At 37.4% G+C, this 22,838-nt stretch overlaps 1 protein-coding gene across 2 annotated transcripts in view; it reads left to right on the top strand.

The window, feature by feature from the left end:
- The window catches only part of RALYL (RALY RNA binding protein like), a 363,390-nt gene that overhangs the window by 1,056 nt on the left and 339,496 nt on the right, over positions 1 to 22,838 (top strand). The window contains exon 2 of one of the 2 annotated variants that reach the window (XM_065751886.1): positions 62 to 148. The exons of the other annotated variant lie outside the window; for it this stretch is intronic. The gene's annotated coding sequence lies outside the window, so the exon portion shown is untranslated. The remainder of the gene's footprint in view (positions 1 to 61; positions 149 to 22,838) is intronic. 2 annotated transcript variants of the gene reach the window in all.

Raw genomic sequence — 22,838 nt, 5'->3', positions numbered from 1 at the left:
GATGATGATGCTGATAGCTATATGCATATATACAAATAAATACATTTTCAAATGATGGCAGTGGAAGGTTTTCCTGGAGAATGAAGTGCGATTCGGTTTCCTTGTCAACGGAAGATGAAGTGAACAACTGAACATCTCCCCAGTGCAGGTACTTCATCTCCTTGTAGGCGTTTCCACGCTGTGTAAATTACATTGTGAGATTTGAATATACATATATTTTAAAGAAATCTCTTTCCACCCTTAGCTAAAGGTCTCAGTGCAGTGCACATGGGGACTGAACTACGTATCTCTGCCTCCTGATTGCTCGGATGTGTGCAAAGCATTGCACTAATTGAGGCTGGGTCTGTGAGGCTGAAGAGAGGTGTTTGTGTGCTGTGCTGTCAGGAGGGAAAGGCACTGGGGATAAAGATGCAGACCCCACCACAACCTCCTGTCCAGAAAAAATCCCCAAATTGAAATGGGTGAAATCTTGAGGTCCTTGTTCCGAGTATGAATACTTGCAGGACTTCAGAAAAGAACAAAAACCCCAGCCCTGTGTTGTTGTGACTTGTGTATTTGTGTGTGTCTGTTTAAAAATTATCCATTAGAAAATAGCTGTGAGAGAAACAGCAAAGGAAGCTCCCTGGGTGAGCTGGCTCCTTGCCACACGAGACATATTTTGTAGCCCTGAGGGCAGCAAAACCCTTCTATCCAGCTTCTGCTCCTCATATTAAAAAGGCGTAAACAAGGCAGCAGGTTGCCTCTTATGAATTTAATTCATTGGGATGGAGATTAATCAGAAACAGATATTTGCTCGAAGGTGTTTCGTTTTGTTTTGATGATTATTAATGCCACTGGCTGGCAGGGAATGGGAAACTTACTTTCCGTGACGGTCACTGAGAGTTCAGGACTGGAGAAGGAACTGTTACTTTTCATGAATAGTGCTTAAATGCTTAACAGACATTGCTCCTGATGTAGAGGCAGGATATTGGTTCTTTAAAATACGGTTTGGAAGGATTTTTCCAGATGACAGGCTTGTTGGTGGTTTTGATTTTTTTCTGGAAGGAGATACAGTGCAATATTATGCTCAAGTAGAAGTGCTTGGATCTGCAGCATTCTCTATAGTTTACTTTATCTTTACTTGTGATGGGATTGCATAATGTATTTTATTAAAACAGCCTTTAGGGATTTGTAACTGAACATAAACATAAGCTCTGTATTACATGTGGAAACCAAAGTAAGTTACAGAGAATGTATTTATTTTCCTGCTGTGATACAAGCAAAACTGTATGGCTAGTTTCTAATTCGTTTGGAAGTTTGAGGCTTCTAACACTCATACGTACATTGCTGTAACTTAGTGGCCGCCTTTAAAGTAGAAATTATGTATTAGAAGTCTTCAGCATTCTTTTGTGAAATCAGTCATGTTGAAAAAGAAATCCGTTACTGTTGTTTTTATTAATTAACTGTGTAGTAAAACAGCTTTTGTGTATTTAAGATGGCTTTTCCCAGCTTAAATAAGGTAAAAATGTTTAGCGCATATTTGTGCATAGTTTCTGCATTGACATGATGGAATACTTTTGACAGTATGTTGGGGTCAATAATCCATTGTGTCCAAAAACCACTGTCTAGATATTTCCATGATGGATTATGATGACTTCTCAGAAATAGTTGCAGTCTGTTGTGTCAATACTCTGCACTGTAAGAAGATTCAGCCTGCTTATTTTCTCATGATTTAATTTGAAAGAAAGCCTTTAAAATACCATACTGATTGAAAATCTATCTTCCACCTCTCTTTTCATTTCCCACCCCTCTTATTTTTAAATTAAAGTTTTTCTTTAAGTTATGTGAAGGTGACAGTTAGAAAAGCATTTTTGATATTGCTAAAGCACTGCAATATAGTAACTAGGCTGCAGTTTCCAGAATAATGTTCCTTTTGTCCTTTCTTTCAATTTTGCAGGTGTGTCGAGTGGGTAATTTTGTACACGTAGTTGCTGACTGTAGATCCAGTCCTGCTCAACTAACTCTTAAAGTCTGAGATAAGAAGTTCAGAAATCACTATTCTCAGCACCCAGATTTTGCCTGCAAAGCACCTGTTGTCTGAGTAGCTGAGTAATTTAATACTTATACGTACATTTCATTTGCAGGAATTTGAGGTTGTGTGATTTTACAAAAGAAATAAAGGAGCCAATTTTGAAAGAGGAACCCATCTACCTCCTGCATTATGTGGGCACAGTAGGTTTTGGGTTGGTGGAATCAGTACCAGCTTGATGTTTCCATAGCTATGCTATGACTAACACAGCTGAAAGCAGAGTTAGTGTAAGAGGCAAGTGTTATTTTTGGATGGAAGAATGAAAATTTTATCTAATGAATTGCAATGTTGTTTCTAGAAGTGATGATGTAACTGCGTCTTACAGTGTGAGCAGCACTTACTGCACTAACTCCTGAAAGTGATGTGTGTCCAGACTTGCATAGCATCTTCTGTTTTTTGTTTACATATCATTTGATATGTGTGAATTTAGGAATTTAAGGTATTTGTAAACAGAAAGATATGGAAAGCAATTTTTCATCCTTAACTAGCTATTTTAAGCAGTACTTAATAGCAAATAAAAATGTGTGACAGGTGAGCAGGAGTTAATGACTGTGGTGCCCAGAGCACTGACCCAAATGCGAGCTTTCATCCCCTGTAGTGGCCTCAGCTGGCAATGGAAAGACATCTATTCACAGTTATCCACGTAGAAGATAGGACTAGAGAGGCCTGTGGGGTTGTCAGCTCCGTTCTGCTGTGGTGCTGAGCTGGATTCGAGATGCAGTACAGACTTTAGCTGGGACACCATTCCCACTTTACCTCTTTGGGCCTGACTCTTCCAGCTGTTGAAAACCTCTTTGGTGCAGAAAAATTTATTCTCATACTGTTTATACTCCTTTGTTTCTGTGCCACTGCTTATCCAAACAGTAAGATTCATTCTCTACATCTCCCCTGGTTGTCTTTCCTGTGCATTTCCAGAGAGCAATCCCAGCCCCTTTTCACTTGGCGTTTGCCGGGCTAACTGAGCAGAGGTTGGCATTGGGCACAGACATCCAAGCTATCTCTCAGTAAAGCTGGGCTGCAACAGAAGCAGGGCAGCTGGGTTCACGCTTTTTCTGCCCAGGTTGTGCCTCCATGTGCAGCATCCAGCCCCCAGTTAGGCCCAACTTGCTCACCTGGAGCTGGGCTGTAGCCATGCCTTCTGCTCTTGAGCCAGGCATTGTGCCGCACTGACAGCCTCACCATGCTGCATTTCTCTGCAAAGGACTTTCAAGGATTTCTTCCTCAGCACAGTTCTTCAGACTCCCAAGAATCTTTCATTTACTATTTCAGTGTTTTACATTCCTACCAACAAGGGGAACCAGAATGGACTTGAGCCAGTGTTTTATCAGGGGCTGTCTCCTACTAGGAATATACATGAAAGTTTGCCACAGTGCTGTTTAAAATAGCATTTTCTAATTAGTTTCTTCCCAGATTGCTATTATCTTGGCTCTCTTGTCTCCAAAAGCATTATTCTAAAAGCAGTTTCTTTCTCTTCCACAGTGTTTTTTCTTTTTTCCCTATTTGTCTTAAAAACAACTCAATAGTGTTTAAAGAGGACTGATAGGTCTGCCCCATATGCATACTTTTGAATTGCATTGATCTTCTCAGAGGATGCAGTGTTCTGTCAAAATCTGGAGCAGAATCCTTTAAGAACTTATGGAATTTCTGAACAGAAGGCAAAAGATGACAATTTCCTGAAGAAAAATTATGTAATCCGTGACATATCATCATAATCATCCAGGGAATTGGATTTAAACCAGTTTGTAGCTTCTTTAAACTCAGATCCTGGCTGACAGAAGAAAACAAAATGCTATTTTTAAATGGTGCAAAGATTACAGCGTAACATCTTCACCTCTGGTAAGGTACTAATTATTTTATGACCTTTGAACAATTACCAGGGTAACATGACTTGAAGATTATTGTTTCACATGTGCACATATTAGAATAGTTTAAACCATTTTTTCTCATCTTTTCTTTTGTTGTATTTTACAATGATGTTAATCTCCTTAATGTACTGAATCCTCCTGAAACATTTTTACTGCAGTTTTGGAACTATCTTCTATGAAATCTACCTTTGCGCACCAAAGTGTGATATTCCATCTCCGTGAATCATCTGCTTATAATTAAAACGAAAAATGAAGTAGACCTTCAGATTATTAAGTATATCTCGGGTTCTTTTTACTGATGTTTTTAGTGTGATGGAGAATTAGCCAAAACCTTACACAATCTTTTAGAGCTCAACAAACACTTTTGATTAGGAATAAATAGTTAACTTTTACAGTATCGTAGATTTATATACACTGATACCAGCTACTGCCACCTCAGAAAAGCTACAAAGCTGCACTGTCTCCCTGGTTTCCTCCCTGTTCCTCACCACCTCTGGCTCCTCTGCATGCTCTCCAGCTTTCCAGCCTGTCAGGACTCAAGTAACAACTGTTCTGCAGCAGTATCGCTGTTTTAGGAACAGAGAGTTTTGCTGTGGCATTATTCCTTCATGGTTACTGCAGTACACGTAATAATATCTTTCTGATCTTTGAGGTTGAAGGCAGCAGAGGTGGGTTTAACAGGAGCGATGGCCATCAGTGATGGCATGCTGACTCAGAAACGGTGCCCCCCAGGCTTTTCATTGTCTTTGCATGCTCATGATTCTTCTCCCTAACATACCCTAAGCTCTGATGAAACTTGATTTACGTAGGTGTCCTTTCCTAGGTGAACTTCTCCCAGTGTCAGTGAGCAGTGCCCAGCTGACGTGCAGTTGCTGAACATCCAAGTCAGTGTGGAGCTCTGAAAACAGCTGAGAATTTATGTGGGCAGCACTGTGGTCCTCTGACAGCTGCTCTCACTCCTTGGACAGCCCTAGATCCAGTCTAAGGCAGTACTACTATTATTATTATTTAAAGGGCAGTAATACAGAAACGATCCAGTGATAATTTTTGTACTTTGATAATTACTAAATTACTTGGTGAAAGTCTGATCTTCAGTCTACCAAACATGCCACATGCCAAATGCTTTTATTGCAGCCTGTTCAGTTCACTATAGTTTCTTTCATCAAAACCCTCCCTCTACTCAGTCATGCAGGGTCAACATAAAAGGGCTATCCGGTAATCAAATTTTAATGGGATATTGTTTACTTGATTGAAGAAAGGCTAAATTTGCTGTGTAAACAAATATCACTGTAGCACAGTGTATTCAGCAAAAGGTTTTAAGTAGGAGATTCACACATGGGCTGAGCAGCGTTTATGCCAAATATATACAAGATGCACCTTGTTAATTAGAGGTAATTTTAGGATCTGGAAAAGGCATTGCACATATATGCTTTGGATAGAGTAGTTTTAGACTACCTTATAGTGAACTTGAAGTTAACCATAATTGTACTTGCATATTGTGGCTGTTTCTTTTTGATTGTGGTATAGTACAGTTTAATGTTTAAAAATGCTAAAATGTTTGCACTACATAGGGCATCCTCTTCATTTAAACAATTTGAATGTACAAAACACAAAAATGTATGAGCAGAACAAAGACAGTTACATGTGTACACAGAATCTGGTCTGAAGCGTTACTGAATGAGAATGGCTCCTTCAGGAGTTGACGTAACTCACTGACTTACAGTGAAACACTGTGTATTTAGTCCTTGTAGCATTCTGAGCTCGTTTTGTAATTCAGAATTACTTTTTATAACAAAGAAAAATAATTTACTTTGCTGCAGTATTTTATCGAAAGATCCTTCACCCAATAAATGTTAAGGTAGAAGTTGTATGATATTAAAAATGTTACAAGCAATTGTCACATGACATATATTAAATACTATAAACTAAGCTTCCTGTCTGGGTAACTACAGAAGAGATTATTTATGCTGTGTTCTAATTAACAAAATTTCAATTTTATTACTTCCTGTCTTGTATTTGCTCCTGATTACACATGGTAAAACTGAACACCTGACATGCTGCACAATAGGTCAGCTTTCTAACGTGTGCTTTATGATTTCCTATCAACTTCCTTTTTCAAACTGGAAAAGGAGAAAGATGTAGTTATGTTTTCTCCCTGCATATAGTGGGAGTTAAGTAAATGGCCACCTGCAAGGTTGGCTGTGAAAAGGTTAGCATCTTCTATTGTGTGTAAGGTATAGACAATTGCTGTACATTAGGCACAATGAAAAGATTAAGTAGATTTAAATTCTGATGTTATGTCACTTGCGCTTTAGTGAGATAATTCAGCAGCACATTGATGCTATTTTCATTGTTTACTATTTTATGAGAGAAGCATACTGTGTTACCATTCATGAGAATGTGCTCTGCTGTGATGGGTGACGTGAACAGAAAGCTGGTCCTGTATATGTACTGGTCAAAATACATATGCTGGTCCAAATTTCCTGTTAAAACATATTTTTCTGTAGATTTTGATGAAGTGATTCATACAAAAGGCTAGATTGATCTCCTTTAACGTTGCTGTTTAAAAAATGGGTTTTCAGAGCTAAGCTAGTCATCATTTTAGCCATCAGAAAGTTAGCCATTGAAGTCTAACACAGTGTCGTAAGGCTTTGTAGTCAATGGAGATATACGGACACCTCCAGAGAGCTATGGGTTATATCCTGCGAGGCATCTGTGGATAGCTGAGATGAACAACCTTTCTAAAACACCTCTCTCTTTCCACTGATGAAAGAGGGAGAGAGAAAACAGATTCCTAAAATTTTGATGGATAAAGACAGATAAATCCCATTCTTCCTCTTCCCACCTGTTGAAATCTTGATTTCTTAATTAAATATTTGATTGAAAACTGATTTTTTTTTTTTTTTTTTGGACACAAGAATCTTCATGGCTTTAAGCTTTTACTTGAATTTCTACTTCTTCAGTAATTTTTTTAGGGAAATCAGTATGTATTTTTAAACAGTTTGAATCAGTTCTTGACTATGACAGAATTTCCAAAGATTTCTCTTGGGGACAAGATTTCATACCATTTTTTTTCCCATTACTTCATATAATTTTCTGACTGTTTATAAGGTTATAAATCCTACAGCTTTAATGAACCCTCTTCGTAGAGTTCTACAATAAAATCCAATCACTTCATTTACTGGGTACCATCATGGACCTCATCTTAAAAACCTCTGAAAATAATTGGAAGATAGGGATTATGTGGATATCAATGGAATCAAATTAAACTTTGCACATGTGAATGTACACAGCTATGAAGTTACTGTGTCAGAAAGTTACCAGTAGATCAGCAAAAAGCAGAAGATCTGAATCTGAAAGTTGTGACTCTGAAAAAGGATTTTTCAGTGGGATACAGAAAAACTTGCCCATTTGTGCTACTGCCCTGTGCAGTATGTTATTGTCCTCTTTCTTTCAGTGTTAGCAGCAGCTACCATGTCATGTTATGCACTTTACCCCCTCTTTGTCTTCATCTATGTTCTTTGATATGTATTTATTTATATTTCTACCTTTTTTTTTGTACTGTTCCTCAGTAATGCATTGTCTGAGCAGTCTTCACAAAAAATGGATTTTCAAGGATAATATTCCTAGCTGACTTGATGAAGTCAGCTCTTTCCTCAGTTTCATTTATGCACCATAACATTTCCTTTTTTAGTCATGCATTTTGATTCAGATTTGGAAGTACAGTGTTGACACAGCATTATAAAGATCTCATGACCGCATATAGAAGAACACAATTGAATTTCTCCGTAAGGGTAGTGCATATTAGCCAGACTCTGCCATTTGATGTAGCTGGATCTAACCATAACAGCTGCTCTGTGTGAGTAGGTGGTCCAGGATTGCTGAATGAGGAATATTTGCTCAGGGACATGCTAATGAAAGGAGCAATTACAAGAAAGTAATTACAGTTAAAGAAATAAATTATTTCAGGAATGCCAGGATAATGATGATTATTATATTTTATGCTCAGTCCAGTATAGTATGACATTTCATTTCAGAAATTCTAAAATGGGTTCAGAAATTCTTGATACTTGGTCACAAATATTAATAAATGTGTTAAGTATTAATCATAATCAAAATAACCTGGCTACTCTTTACTATTGGATCTTTTAAGATCAAAATCATCTCTGCAATCGAGACCTCTGTCACACTGGTCTGCAGTGACAGAAAGTAAAAAGCATGTTTGAAAACATTAGTTAAGTTCATTTGAATTTCTGGATCCTTTTTATCTTTTATTTGTAATGTTTTTTTATTTCAGGCTTGCTGGACCTTCCCTCCTGCTCTGGACCTCTCCCTTGGTGGCGGCACAGCTCAGAAGGATGAACGAAAAGGAAGCAATAGGAAAGGGGTGGAACAGGGGAAAGGACTAGAAAAAGAAGTAGGAAGGAGGGCAATAGAAATGGAGGAAAATATCCCCAGCTTGTTCAGTTAAGGCTTCGGAGAGGGGGACTGTTTGCAGTCCCTCCTCCTCCTCCTCACCTCCCCTCAGACTCTGCTGCTCTCCCATCCTCCACCTTAGCTGTCATCAACACTGTAGATATTTCACTACTTATTTCTATTTTTTATTTAAAAAAAGGAAAGCAGAAAAATAAAGTCTTTGCAAGCAACAAAAAATACCCCCCTTCTCATAAATAATAGTGTAACAGTACTCATTTAACTGTGAGGCAAGAGGGATTTCCTTCTGGTAGAGTAGACTTACATGAAAGTATAGAGTGGTTTTATGCATCTTGATGACAGAAAGAAGTTTAGGTTTCTCATTCCTTCATACCCACAGAGAGCCCTTCAAATCAGTGTGCAAATGGCTGTGTTTCATTCTGTTCACCAATATACAAAAGCAGACTTTCTATTGACCTTTATTTACTTATTTTCTTTGTCTCTTTCTCTCAGTTTTACTTCCAGGGGCCCATCTTACTCCCTATAGTCTTAGTGGGGCTATAAATTCAAAACTCTCTTAATTTGATCAGTTCATTTGACACTTACATTGTATTATTCATTTTTGTAGGCTTAATCTGCCCCTCCACAGCCATTCCTACCAGGAAGGCCTCCTACCTGACAAGGTTGACTTAAAAGTTTTAACAGAATGGAAGCATCCAGTAATTTGTCTTTCTAAGAAGTTATTACCAATTTGACAAATAAGAAAAGTCAAAATGTAACCACAGAGCCAATACAAAATAAAGCCTGGTAGTGAATTTGCAGACTTAAATGTCAAATATTAAAAATTCCTGATTGCTTGTTATACTATAATAAATTTGATATTTGAGTGAAAAGAGATGTTGATATCTGACCTTACAGATGCTGGTGGAACAGGTCCAGAGCAGAATGATCAGGTCCAAGACTGAAATAAATTTTAGATGCGGAAATGACATTTAAAAGTCCTGTAGGTAAAATTGTTAGGTGTTGTGTATATCTAGGTATAACAGGTCAAACACAAACATGCTATTAAATGAAAATGCAGTACATAAAACTGCAATAAAGTAATGACTTCTTTCAGGGACTTTATGTTAAAAATATATTCAATTTGACTAATGTTTCAGAATTTCATTTTACATTTTCTTAAGATGCACTGTAAACACTAACCATAGCCTCATTACCTGACTAGAAGCTATATTTCAGTCTGCCTGATGTGCTCTTGCAGTTTATTTAGATTTTGATTATTTCTGCCCAATTTATGTGAGTCACGCACTTGAAAAATAGGCTTCTGATCTCAGCAGGAGATTCTAAGTCCTTGAACTTGGTAATTTGGGTCTCTGAGCAGTCTGTCCAAAAACCAAGGTACTTCAAAGGAGCCCTTTGGGTCAATACAGTGAGGGATCCAGCTGTCTTTGGGAATTGCATTAGGAGTTGTGGCTGTCCCACATGGGGAACCAAGGTCCTGTCTGTACTGGAGTGCACTTTGAAGGGAACTCCCCCTTCTCCTGCCTGAACCGGGGAACTTCTTTCTGCAAATGTGGGATTTATAATTGAGAGATTGTTCCCAGGAGATTTCAAGGGAACTTAAGGTCTGAGGCAGAGTGTAATGGTTTTAAGACAGGTAACAGTCGGACTCTTGATTCCTCTGTGAGATTTTGACCGACTCTGCCAACCCTAAGTGTCAGTTAAGGGAAGCCTACCTCAAATCCTGCCTTAACTGAAGATAACTTTACCTGACATTTAGACAAAAATTAAGCTATCTGAAGCCCTCATCTGCTGTTGACATGTAGTACGGTATTTCCTATGCTACACACCACGAAGGGGAGAAGTCTGACTTTCTCCTCTTAAATAGTTATTTAGAAACCCCTGGTGCAAGTGAGGTCACTAAGGCTGCCTACACAACTAAGAGGAAAAAGGGGCCTTGGAGAAAGATCTGAAACAAAGATTTTTCAAATCAGTGGATAAAGTGATGACAACTTCCTTGGACTGACTCAGATGTTTTGTCTTTTCTTGTTCATAAAAATATCACACATTTTAACTTTGAAGTTTGCTTTGTAACCTTTATCTTCTCCTCTGGAGTGTGATGAAATTATTTCAGAGGGCAATTGCCATCTCACTTCAAAACGTAACTACAGTATAATCCATGATGATCAATTTCTTCTACGACCAGCTGTTTGCTATTTTAAAGCCCTGCAGTGCATCAGAAAAGTATCTTTACAGAAGTGGAGTAATAGAATTGACATCTTTGAAGCTAGGAATTTCCTAATGGAAAGTTTGAAGTCTGAAAGGACCTGTCTATTTCAAATTAAATGTTTTGGAATGTAATATAAAATATATTTTGTGGTATTGAATCCTACCTGTAACATGCAAGTTTTAATGTAAAGTACTTTAGTCTTCTGATATTAGACTTCTTCCATAAAATTGAAAGATTTCCAAATTATGATTCCTTCATTTTTTAGCTACTGCTCAGATAGAGTAGCCATTATATTACTTATGAAATTCGGGAGAATTATGGCTGTCTCTACTAAACACATAGTTAAAAGCCTGACCTCAGCATCTTTGTGAAAGTCTTACTGCGTGCTTAGATTACTGAATATGATGGTAATCTCTGTTTGGCCTAGAAAACAGAACTGTGATGGAAACCAGGCTGAATGGACACACTATTGACAATCCATCATTGTCAATAATATACCTCACGTATAAAATATATTTTAAGTATGTTAAGGATGAGATATACTAGCTACGCTGTTATATATCTTGTACAGTTGTATAGCTTCTAAGTAGTATAACTTTCTAAGTAGCAAGACATAGACTAGGTTGAAATAGGGAGTCTGGTGCTGATTTCACTTAAAATTTTCCAATGGTTTTGATGTAAATCAGTTCAGATCAAGCCGACAGAGCTTTATTACAGGACGTGATTTCTTAGTTTGATTTGTTTATAGTAAATATGAAATTTTTACATTATATTTTCTTGTAATGGTCTCTCTCTCACAGTCTGGTGTATCTTGAATAATACAAAGAAATGTACTGTGATAGAAGACACAGTCCCTGTTCTGTGGTTACGGCTGTAACAACTTTGCAATTGATTTAACTGGGAGCAAAATCAGGATTCTGCTTTTAATGCAAAAGGCTGTATTTCTGATAAATATAATACAGAGTATTAATAGAACAGACAACCCGATATCTGGTGAGTCTGTAGTCTTAAAGATGGAATAATAAAAATTTGATTAAATATAAAAAATGTAGTGTTATTTTTTCTAGTAATTTATATATATTTTTTTCCTAGTTATTTATCTTTTCCTAGTTATTTATCTTTTCTGATTTATCAGTAGTAGGAAAGAGCTGCTGCAAACTCAGGATCCAGATAGCTCATTATTCTGTTTCTGCTAGTATTAAAGAGCAAAGGAAAAAAACCACAAAACAAACAAAAAAAACCCACCAACTTTTCTGACAAGAACCTTCTTTCTAGTAAAGAAAGTAGAATGTCAGAGTAATGATGGAAGAATAAATTGTACTGCCCTAGAGTTTATGTCTGGGTTATTTTACAGTTAATCAATATTAGTGAACTGATATCTTGTACAATTGGATAAACATCAGGAGAGATCACAGTCTTAGCAAACAAAGTAAATACAATATCTATGAATGATCATATCAGTGAACAGCAACATCTTATTCTGCAGAAAAACAAAAGCTTAAAATGAACTGTAGGAATTATGCTTAAATATATATATATATATATATTTAATGTAGAACTGAATCTTCATTTATTGTATTTGAAAGAAAATGAGTTAGGAATACATCATTAAGTTAGTACTGCAATTCTGATCAAACTGCTGAAGTAATTTCAGAAGACAAGTTTGTTGTTTCCTAAATTCTGTCACTTTTTAATTTTTGTATTCATTCAATTTGCCAATCTGTAACATTTTTCAACATAGTATTGAATGTGAATGTGAACAGTCTGTATTAACTGTACTGAGGGAAATTACATACACAGACATACATTAGAAATTTCACTAAGAAATGTCTAATGACAATACTATAAATAGGCAGTTATGTATGGAAACTCTTTTGCAGTATTGTCTTACTGTCCAGCACTTACTGAAAATGGTATCTCAATTTACAGAAGTTAATAAAAAAAATGGATCTTACTGTAGACACAGGTTACCACTATAAATACAAGGAAATTGTCTTCCTTGCAATACCGAAATAAACAAAAAAAATAAAAACAAGCCCACTCCAAAACCAATCAACCAACCAAAAAACACAAAAAAGTTTATTTCTTGTTTCTTGTTAATTTCTTCTAAAACGTTTATTTTTGTTGTTGCTGAAATGTATATTATATTTCCAAACTGAATATAGGTTTGCCTTTTGCATGTTCTGCTGTGAATTTGAGTTTCCTGTATTTTCTATTGGCATAGCTGCATAATAAAGTAGAATGTTAGGTTTGTGCAAGCATACTTTGATGAGGAGAGCAGGACATTTAATTTTAGTAATATCTGTATCACAGTAGAAACTAAGGGGGAAATGTCATTTCTGAGAACTTCAGTTTACCCTATTTGCCTATTGACACTTAGAACAGTAATATTTCTGTAAGGTCTTAGTCCTTAGGTATTTGATCTGAGAATTTTAAAGCTTTTAAGCTTTGCAAATACTTTTCATTTAAGTAATAATGTGAGAAAACTGTTATTGATGGTGTTGCCACAGTTCATAGGAACCCAATCATAAAGCAAGACTAAGAGTTTATTAAAAAAAGATAAAATAGAGGGGATGCTTCAGCTTCAGCTCCAGCTCCTTAAAAACATGTGATTTACATGCAGCTTGCAACCCACCATGAGTGCTCAGGATTCAGCTGTAGAAAACGTAGTCAGTAATAGCTTTTTTTTCCCCAAAAAATAATTTGCAGTGTAAATATTAAATTATTTCTGATGTGAAATCATCTAAAGTATTTGCATGCACTGCCTCTGTGAATTCAGTTGCAACCTCTCACTGGTGGTGTATAAAAATGTAATCAGCAAAAATACAAATCTATTCAAAAGTATTCTTTCTTTCTCTTAGTAATTTTTGTCTCATGCCAATATTTTATACGTGTCTGCTATTATACTTGTGATACACTATCGTTGCCCTTGTATCCTTTTTATAAGTCCCCAGGTAGTTCTTTCACTTGGAGATTTTTTTATGTTACTGTCTTTCTGAACACCTTTTAACACAGCTCAACCTAAAAAAAAGAAAAAAATGGGTCTTTATTAATAGAATAATAACAGCATATTTCAAAGCAGATGGAGCAGAAAGAGACATCAAAGCCAAGCTAACAAATAGTGAAATTATCACAGTGAAATCTACAGAAAAATCCTACAGACAGTTTGTGGGCAGAATTTTAAACAGACATGCAGCTAATTTTGATTTTTTTAAATGAGCTGTCTTTCATGGAAGTAGGACATGGAACTCCCAGCAGTTAAAGGGAATCTGCAACAAGATGCTAAAGTGTTCCTTTATATAAAATACAGATCTTTATAGACTACAACTGAATCATTAGGGAAAAAAAAAAAAGATTTTTTCAAAAGCAAGACTAAAAGAGAACATTTTCTTTGAGTGAAACCAGCTGTTAGTTGATAGGGAATCGTGAGAAGTTATTGCATGAACAAGTGGTGTGGTTTGTACATGTGGGTTCATTTGCACATTTCGTCTCCGCATAGATAATCCAAAGTATGCAAGCACAGCAGTGAGGACAAGAAGGATGTGGGTTTTGACTTTGGTAAAGATTGTACCAAAGCGGGTAAGGACTTATCTCCTGCCAACCTACAACAGTGCCCATCTCTTAGGATTTTATCCTGTTTGTTGATATGTTACATGACATACAATCAAATTTGATTAAATGCAAGAACTCACTCATTTGTCTTGGATTAATATATACGTATTTTATGGACAGAAATTACTGTGCATAATAATTGTGTGTTGCATATTCAGGAAAATTCTCTTACTCTGCAGTACTATGTTGAAAAATACCATGGTATCAAAGAAGATAAGGGTTGTTCTCGTGTAAATTAATATTGATGTTTTTCTGTGGTTAGATGTTCATCCAATTGCAAATGTCAGACTTTACTGGCCAGTAACATGTTTGTGATTCTAGATTAAACTGGATGCTATAGAGGGACATCTACAATTACCACTTTCTGGCATCTGAAATTGTATGTCCGTTACAGCCAAAATTTTGTACCATTTAGGATGCAGTTGAAAATAAATTGAGCTGGAATTCTGTATTTGTTTCCAAATAGACTTGGAGGAATGTTACCATCACCTGAATTTTTATTAATGTAAAACATTTGTCTTTTGCCAAACTCCAGCACAAGGTATTTTACCCATCTTACTACAAAAGCTGTTGATAAATTAGAATATTTTGGATTATGGTGATATTGTGTGCATTGTATAGAAATCATAAATATCCCCTAAAATCGTAATTTTTAAAAACACATTGCAAATACGAACCTTTTCATTTCAGTGGTTGTGGTTGCATAGATTGTTTCTGGTTTTAGATAATATTCCTAAGGGAATATTTTGTTCTTTCTTGAAATCACACTTATTTAGAAAAATGGAAAATAAGTTTTCTTAAACACAGCAGGAGACTGTCAGTGGAAAAACACTCGGTTCCTAGACTCCTTTTAGGTAATTTCTTTTTCCAAATCTTTTGTCTTAATCTGTGGTAGTTTTGTTGTTTGTTTGTTTCTTCCTGAGTACATGTAGGTGTCTTTGCCTTTCACAACCTCAGTATCTGTTAGAGTTATGTCTAGATGACTTTCTGAAGATTCTGGGCACGATTTATTAGGTAAAACATAATACTTGGTTGATGGAGCCTCAGAACAACAGTTGAAACTTCTGTGTTCAGTTCGGCCTCCTGTAAAATCCCTCACATAAACGAAGTCCCTTTGCAGAGCAGTGTCCACTTTTGGGCTGTGGAAGTGGTTTTTATAGTAATAACTTAAAGCATAAAGGAATAGAATTCCCTTTTCCATTGAACTCTAATGAAAGGCATTTATCAAAAGACAGAAAACAGGTCCAAAAACACCTGATTCTTTACTAAGCATATATTAATTAATGTAGAGAGGACTTCACTACTAATCTCTTTCTTAAACCATTAGGGCCACACTTGATGTTGTTTGCACTTTGACAATATCAGTGGATTAGTAACTTTTCTTTCTTATGTTTTTTTGCAAGCATGGAAGTGAAGAATAAAGCTCTAGGGCCCATTTACAGAGTACTGTATTTTCTTTATGAAAGTTGATGTAACTGGTCCATTTGTTATAGCTAATTTCTTCTATATCCATGCACTACAGTTAACCTTCTTTGACCTAAACAAAATAACCCAGTTAATTTCACTGATAGGCTTTAACCTTTGACCACTAATGAGCATACAGTTATATCTTATGAGATACTTTGAGGAGTATTCTGTCATGTTGATCTACTGAAAAATGATGTAAGAAAGAGAAGAAAAAAAGAAAATGATTGTACTGCAAAGGTGCTGGAGAGTGAAAAAAGCAGTATATCCCAAAGTAGGATCTGAATGTGCAATGGAAACAACTAGTGCCTGACCTTCACTCTCCTCCTTTTGTCTCTACGGCATTTAAGTTTAAATTTCACTTGGACTCTAAAACCTTCTGTCAACTGTATTTTTTCCTCTACAGAACTACTTATATATCTGAAATCTTTTCACTAATCCTGCGGAATCAAATCAAAATTATCCCATAAGCAAATAATAAAAGGCATGAAGGATAATAATTCTGTTTTGTTTTGTTTTTAAAATTAAAAATTAATGTGAGACAGACATTTTTTAAACATGGTGTCCCATATTCCCAGCTGATATAATTTGGTAGGATGTCTCCATTAAATCAATGGAGAATCGATTACCTGGTTTTAGGCTCATATCTTGTTCATAGCAAATGTAATGGGACTTGCTTCATTTTAGTGAAAAGTTGTGGAAAATAGGCTGATTAGTTATGTAATGGGAAGATCATTTCAGTCTTCCTGCAGAATGAGTAATGGAGCTTTAAAACTGTTACGGTAATGCTTGTGTATGCTGTATATGGAGAGATGGGGAAAAGGGCTGTGATGTGCATGAGATGCGAGCACAGAAGCCATGAACTTGGACACTATCTTTTCAGTGAAAACTGTTTAGCTCTAGAGCCTCTCCTTTGCATTTTGAGAGGATTTTAGAAGAATGCATTATTCATAGTGAAAGAATAGTTTAAAAGTCTATTGTTTCTGATGAGGATTTTGGGCACAAGCTTGCATTTTTTTAAGTCCATTTTATGTTACAGAGCATTGAAAAAAATGTCTTGTGGTTTGGACAGTGTATTGATTATAGTCAGTCAGACATCTTACATAGACTAAGGTATGCCATGTTTAGCAAATCTGCATTGACAAATGCAGCATATTAACAGATCCTTGAAATTTTGGCATGTAATTAGGCTTGCTTAGGTCTTCAAATGTAAAGAATGCTCTATAAATGTGCTGCCATTCAATAACCCAGTCTTTACACTGATTACCAGAGATATAACGGAGCGTTTTATTACATTAAATCTTGAGAAGAGTTAAATAAGAGAAGGTTTCAAGCAGTATGGTCATCAGATATTCAACTATTAAAACACCATTTTTTCTGTCTGGTTCTGCTTTGGATCAAGAATTTCAGTTTGGTTTGGGTAAGTTCATAAGTTCATAAGTTCATAAGGTTGGAAAGGACCTATAAGATCATCTAGTCCAACCATCCTCCTATCACTATCTCTACCCAACTACTAAATTAAGTCCTTTAGCACCTCATCTAAACGCTTCTTGAACAGCGCTAGGGATGGTGCCTCAACCACCTCCCTAGGCAGGCCATTCCAGTGCCTGACCACTCTTTCAGAAAAGAAATGCTTCCTGAGATCTAATCTAAATCTTCCCTGGCGCAACTTGTGGCCATTCCCTCTCGTCCTGTCATTACTTATCAGGGAGAAGAGGCCTACCCCCTCCTCACCACAACCCCCCTTCAGGAAGTGGTAGAGTGCAATAAGGTCTCCTCTGAGCCTCCTCTTCTCCAGACTAAACAATCCCAGCTCCCTCAGCCGCTCCTCATAAGACTTGTGCTCCAGGCCCCTCACCAGTTTTGTTGCCCTTCTCTGAACACGCTCCAGGGCCTCAATGTCCTTCTTGTAGTGAGGGGCCCAAAACTGAACACAGTACTCGAGGTGCGGCCGTACCAGAGCTGAGTACAGGGGGATGATCACCTCCCTGCTCCTGCTGGCTACACTATTTCTAATACAGGCCAGGATGCTGTTGGCCTTCTTAGCCACCTGGGCACACTGCCGGCTCATGTTGAGCCGAGCATCAACCAACACCCCCAGGTCCTTTTCCTCTCTACATTCTTCAAGCCATTCTGCCCCAAGCCTATAGCATTGCATGGGGTTATTGTGGCCAAAGTGCAGGACCCGGCACTTGGTCTTATTGAACCTCATCCCATTTTGCTCAGCCCAGCTGTTCAGCCTATCCAAATCCCTCTGAAGGGCCTCCCTACCCTCAGGCAGTTTGACACATCCTCCCAGCTTTGTGTCATCTGCAAACTTACTGAGGGTACACTCAATTCCCTCGTCTAGGTCATCAATAAAGATATTAAACAAGATGGGCCCCAAAACTGACCCTTGGGGGACACCACTCGTTACAGGACGCCAGCTGGACTTAACTCCATTAACCACTACCCTCTGGGCACGGCCCTCCAGCCAGTTCTCCACCCAGAGAAGAGTGAACCTGTCCACACCACGGGCTGCCAGTTTCCTTAGGAGAATACTGTGGGAGACCGTGTCAAAGGCCTTGCTGAAGTCCAGGTAGACTACATCAACAGCCTTTCCCTCATCTACCTGTCTGGTCACCCAGTCATAGAAGGAGATGAGGTTGGACAAGCACGACCTGCCCCTGGTGAACCCGTGCTGGCTGGGTCTGATCCCTTTATTGCCATGCACGTGTCGTGTGATCTCCCTCAATAACATCTGTTCCATAACTTTCCCTGATACCGAGGTCAGGCTGACAGGCCTGTAGTTCCCCGGGTCTTCCTTACGGCCTTTCTTGAAGATGGGAGTCACATCGGCAAGCCTCCAATCTTGTGGGACCTCTCCAGATAACCAGGAATGCTGATAGATGGCAGAAAGTGGCTCGGCAATCACCTCTGCTAGCTCCCTCAGCACCCTTGGGTGGATCCCATCTGGCCCCATGGACTTGTGGGAGTTCAGATGGAGGAGAAGATCTCTGACCGTCTCTGCTTGAATCACAGGGGGTGCATTATGCACCCCGTCCCAGACTTCCAGGTCAGGGCAAGTACCATTTGGATAACTGTCCTGTTTATTAAAGACAGATGTGAAGAAGGCATTGAGAACCTCAGTAGTGTAGTAGGGTAGTGTGCTTTGAAGCTGGTAAGGTGGAAAGTAGTTAAAGGACCAAACCATGCAGGTTGCATTCTTAACTTCCAGATCAGAAAAACATCTGATCTCTTTTAATAAGGAGAAAAAATATCCATACATTGAAAAAGTCCTTACAGAATCAGAACTTTTGCCAGTGCTATTGTAACACTTATTATTTCTCTTCTGTGTTTTAGAACTGATATATTTTTTCTATTGGTATGTGTAATGAACCATAGTTAATATATGCTACTTAGCTTAATCTCTCTGAAACTCAGCTTTTCAGTATGAAAGAAAATAGGCAGTAGGAGAATGCATATAGACAACGGATAAGACATTAGAAGATATTTATGGCACCTGAGTCTCAGCTGTCCATTCATGCATGAAGTATAAGATGGGACAGTAAGCTGGATTTGTTTTTGCTGTTGACATTGTGATGTGAGCGTATCACTTAGACTTCACAGAATCACAAAATTGTAGGGGTTGGAAGGGACCTCTGGAGCTCAATCCCCCTGCCAAAGCAGGCTCCCTACAGCAGGCTGCACAGGTAGGTGTCCAGGCAGGTCTTGAATATCTCCAGAGAAGGACCCTCCACAGCCTCTCTGGGCAGCCTGTGCCAGTGCTCTGTCACCCTCACTGTGATGAAGTTCTTTTGCATATAGGTATGGAACTTCCTATGCTCCAGTTTATGGCCATTTCCCCTTGTCCTGTCCTCACAGACCATTGAAAAGAGGTTGGCTATATCCCTTAGTCTCCCACACTTAAGATATTTATAAACATTAATAAGATTACCTCTGAGTCTTCTCAAGGCTGAACAGACCCAGGTCGTCCAACCTCATAGGGGAGGTGCTCCAGACCCTTTATCTTCACTGTGGCTCTCCACATCCCAATCCTCTTTGCTGTTGTTATACAGCTTACTGTAGCTGTATAGTAGTTTAGTAGTTGGGTAGAGATAGTGATAGGAGGATGGTTGGACTAGATGATCTTATAGGTCCTTTCCAACCTTATGAACTTATGAACTTATGATAGCTGGAACCACATACCTTCTAGTTGACGTAAAGTCTTGTAATGAAACAATAATTTTATAAAAGAGGAGCTGTGCAGCAAGAAACAGTAAGTAGCAAGACAAATTCCTCACAATTTGTTAGGGAATGTTAACACTGCAGGTAGCTCAGCCAAAATTGATAGATATGGATTTCCAGACAATATTGCAACAGCTCAGAGAACAATAAATCAAAGGGCAATTCTTATTTTATTTTATTTTTAATGAAAGTACTTAGCAGAAACTTTGTGAATATGTGAACAGGAAAGTGTACAGCATTTGGAAGTGTTTTGGAGGCTCAAAGAAACTGGTTAGTGAAGGATCCATTGGTTTGGAGACTCAAAACAAGTACATTCAGGCCTGTTTTGCACTCTTGAAATTTTTCAAAATATTAAATATTTTACTTTTTGTCAGTGGCTCCCAAAGTGAGGAATTGTCAGTTTGAGAAATTTTTGTCAAAAATTTTCAGAGTCCTGGCGTGTTCTGTTTGGTTGTTGGCTAAGATATGATTACAGGCTCTAGACTGTTAATTCTCCTGTACTGGCAGGATCTTTGAATGCCTTAAAAGGCATTTCCTGACCTCTCTTCAGTGCTAGGAAAAGGCACGGTAGTTGGCAGAACGTGGCTGTAGTCAGTGCTCTCTGAACATTACTGAGCCTTTAATAGCAGCACGTTAAAACTGAAAGAATCTAGCTCTTCAGTGGATTCAAAAATAAAAGGTGTGCCAAATACCACTGTTAACTGAAAGGAGGGAAAAAATCTTTCAGCCTGCTGAATAATAAGTATGTGATTAACAAAACCTGTGGGTAATAAAAATGTGGTATATAAGTTTTCTTTATTTTCTTGTCATGCATGTTTCCAATTCTTACTGCTTAGTTGTTTCAGCAATAAATAGACACAAGGTAGAAAATTCTGAGATTTGGATAAGATGATTATTTTTGTGAGAGGTTCTGTAAACAGTGTTTTTAAAGGAGGTTTGTTGGAGTCTAAAACTTGCAAGCAAACCTGGTTCATCTTTCCTAAGTAACAGTTTTCTCCATGGTCTGATATAGGTTTGCAATTCAGTCTACAACTTTTGACTCTTTGGGACTTTCTGATGTTTTTGTACTCTGCCTTCTCTTCCTCATTTATTTTCCATAACTGAAATGGGAATGAAACCCTTCATCATTAAAACTATGACTCATACACTGAATAACTGTCACTCTGTAAGACCTAAAAGAAAACATTTCAGCAGCTGTGTTTTCAACCACCACAAAGTTTTCTATAAGTGTGTTAAAAAAACAGCTACACTAGTAAATCCTACAGTGCTCTGGGTCTTGTGCTCAGCCAAAGGTCCCTCAAACCAGTAGAAAGAGAAGATAAATGGCTGGAGGGTGTGGAATAACTGCCTTTACCATTCATTCTCTCCTTTTTGACAAAGCTCTTATAGGTAGGATTCTCTATTTCAGCACTGGTGGAGGTGTACACTGGAAGAGAGAGGAAAAAGAAAGTTGTCATTTTTAAAACAATTCTTCTGGAAAAAATACATTATCTGAGATTTTGGAGGACTGATTAATTTAAATAAAAAGATAGTTGTCTCTGTGAGGGTGATATTGTCACATATAGGTAATAGCTTTTGAAAGCAAGGCCAATGAATTACTGTTGTGTTAGAATGAGACACTCTTAAGGGAGGGGCTTTGAAATGAATCAAAGGTAAGTGCTGGACCTGTTTCTGAAATTGCATCTGATCAGCCAAAAAGAAAATGATGGATGTGTTTGTCTGATTAGGAAAAAGGCAGTGACGGGCAACTAAAATTTCCCTACATACATATTTAAACAAAAGTGCTATACAATACAGTTCATTTTGTCACTGGAAATACTTCGTTACGAGATGATGATTCATCATTGATCTTTGCTCTCTGCCGATGGAAAAGCTCTCCTGGGAGGAAAATATAATCTATATCTGTCTTATTTGTTTGACAAACTAAAAATATCAAGAAACAGAGTTCTGCTTTTGTTTCCAAGATTTAAAGTACATTTTCTAACTTTTTATTCAAAGAAGGTGTTTGTAAATCTAGTCTAGAAAAATGCTGTTTTAATAAGCTCCAGGAGCATGTTTTATTTGGAGGGAATGAATTATTCCTTGCCAACAGACAGCTGTAAATACATAAAGCTCTCAAGCTTCTTGAGGCTTGGCTCAAATGCCAGCACAAAATCAATGTTAAAAATCAATGTCTTATATGAGCAGTACTTTACTTAATCATTTAAAAAAAATATTTCAGTGAGACATAGAGGGCCAGATCCTGAGCAAATGGCCAGAAATATTTTAGCTTCTGTAGAGTTCTATTGATTTACTCCTCAGTGATCTGGCTTACTGTGGAAACTAAATTTAATATAATTTTATTTTTTTAATGTATTTATTTATTAGTACAGAACATCACTGAATTTTCCACAACCACAAATGTGGATTAAACTCATGGCAAATTCTTGACATGCATAGAATATGTAGTTGTGTCTGACATGCTAAAATATTGCAACTGACATTTACAAGCTCAATATTGAGTTTTCTATTTCATTTTGTGTAATTTGTAAAACAAATTCATTTCTAAAGTTACCCCACTAATTACAACTGGTGATCTTCATAAAATTAAATTAGCAGGAAGTATGGTCTTTCAGAGACATGCTTTCTGTGTTGATGAAATATATTGTTCAGATTTCATAACTTAGATAAACCATTTGGTATCACACTTTAAGTGTTTAGTAAATATGCCTTAGGAAAACTTCTAGCAGATATTGCTACAGCTCTCTGCTATTAAAACATTGCTACTAAGTATTGGAGATTGTTTGGAAATTATTTTAACAACTGTGTTCTGTATTTCTGGTGCCTGTATGTGTACTCTCTCGTAATCCATGTACTCTGGGATTACAAATTGTTGGAAATGCTGTGGATTGCATTGCTGGGTGTGGAATTCACTGCAGAATATATGCTCTTTTGTAGGTGAAAAGACAGTCTCAGAAAT

This window comes from Cyrtonyx montezumae, unplaced genomic scaffold, assembly GCF_038088225.1.
Source record: "Cyrtonyx montezumae isolate F1298 unplaced genomic scaffold, pur_monq_1.0 scaffold_8, whole genome shotgun sequence".
In the NCBI taxonomy this organism is placed as follows: Eukaryota; Metazoa; Chordata; class Aves; order Galliformes; family Odontophoridae; genus Cyrtonyx; species Cyrtonyx montezumae.
Note: the sequence above shows the minus strand (reverse complement) of the source record. Positions and strands in the feature narration are given on the sequence as shown.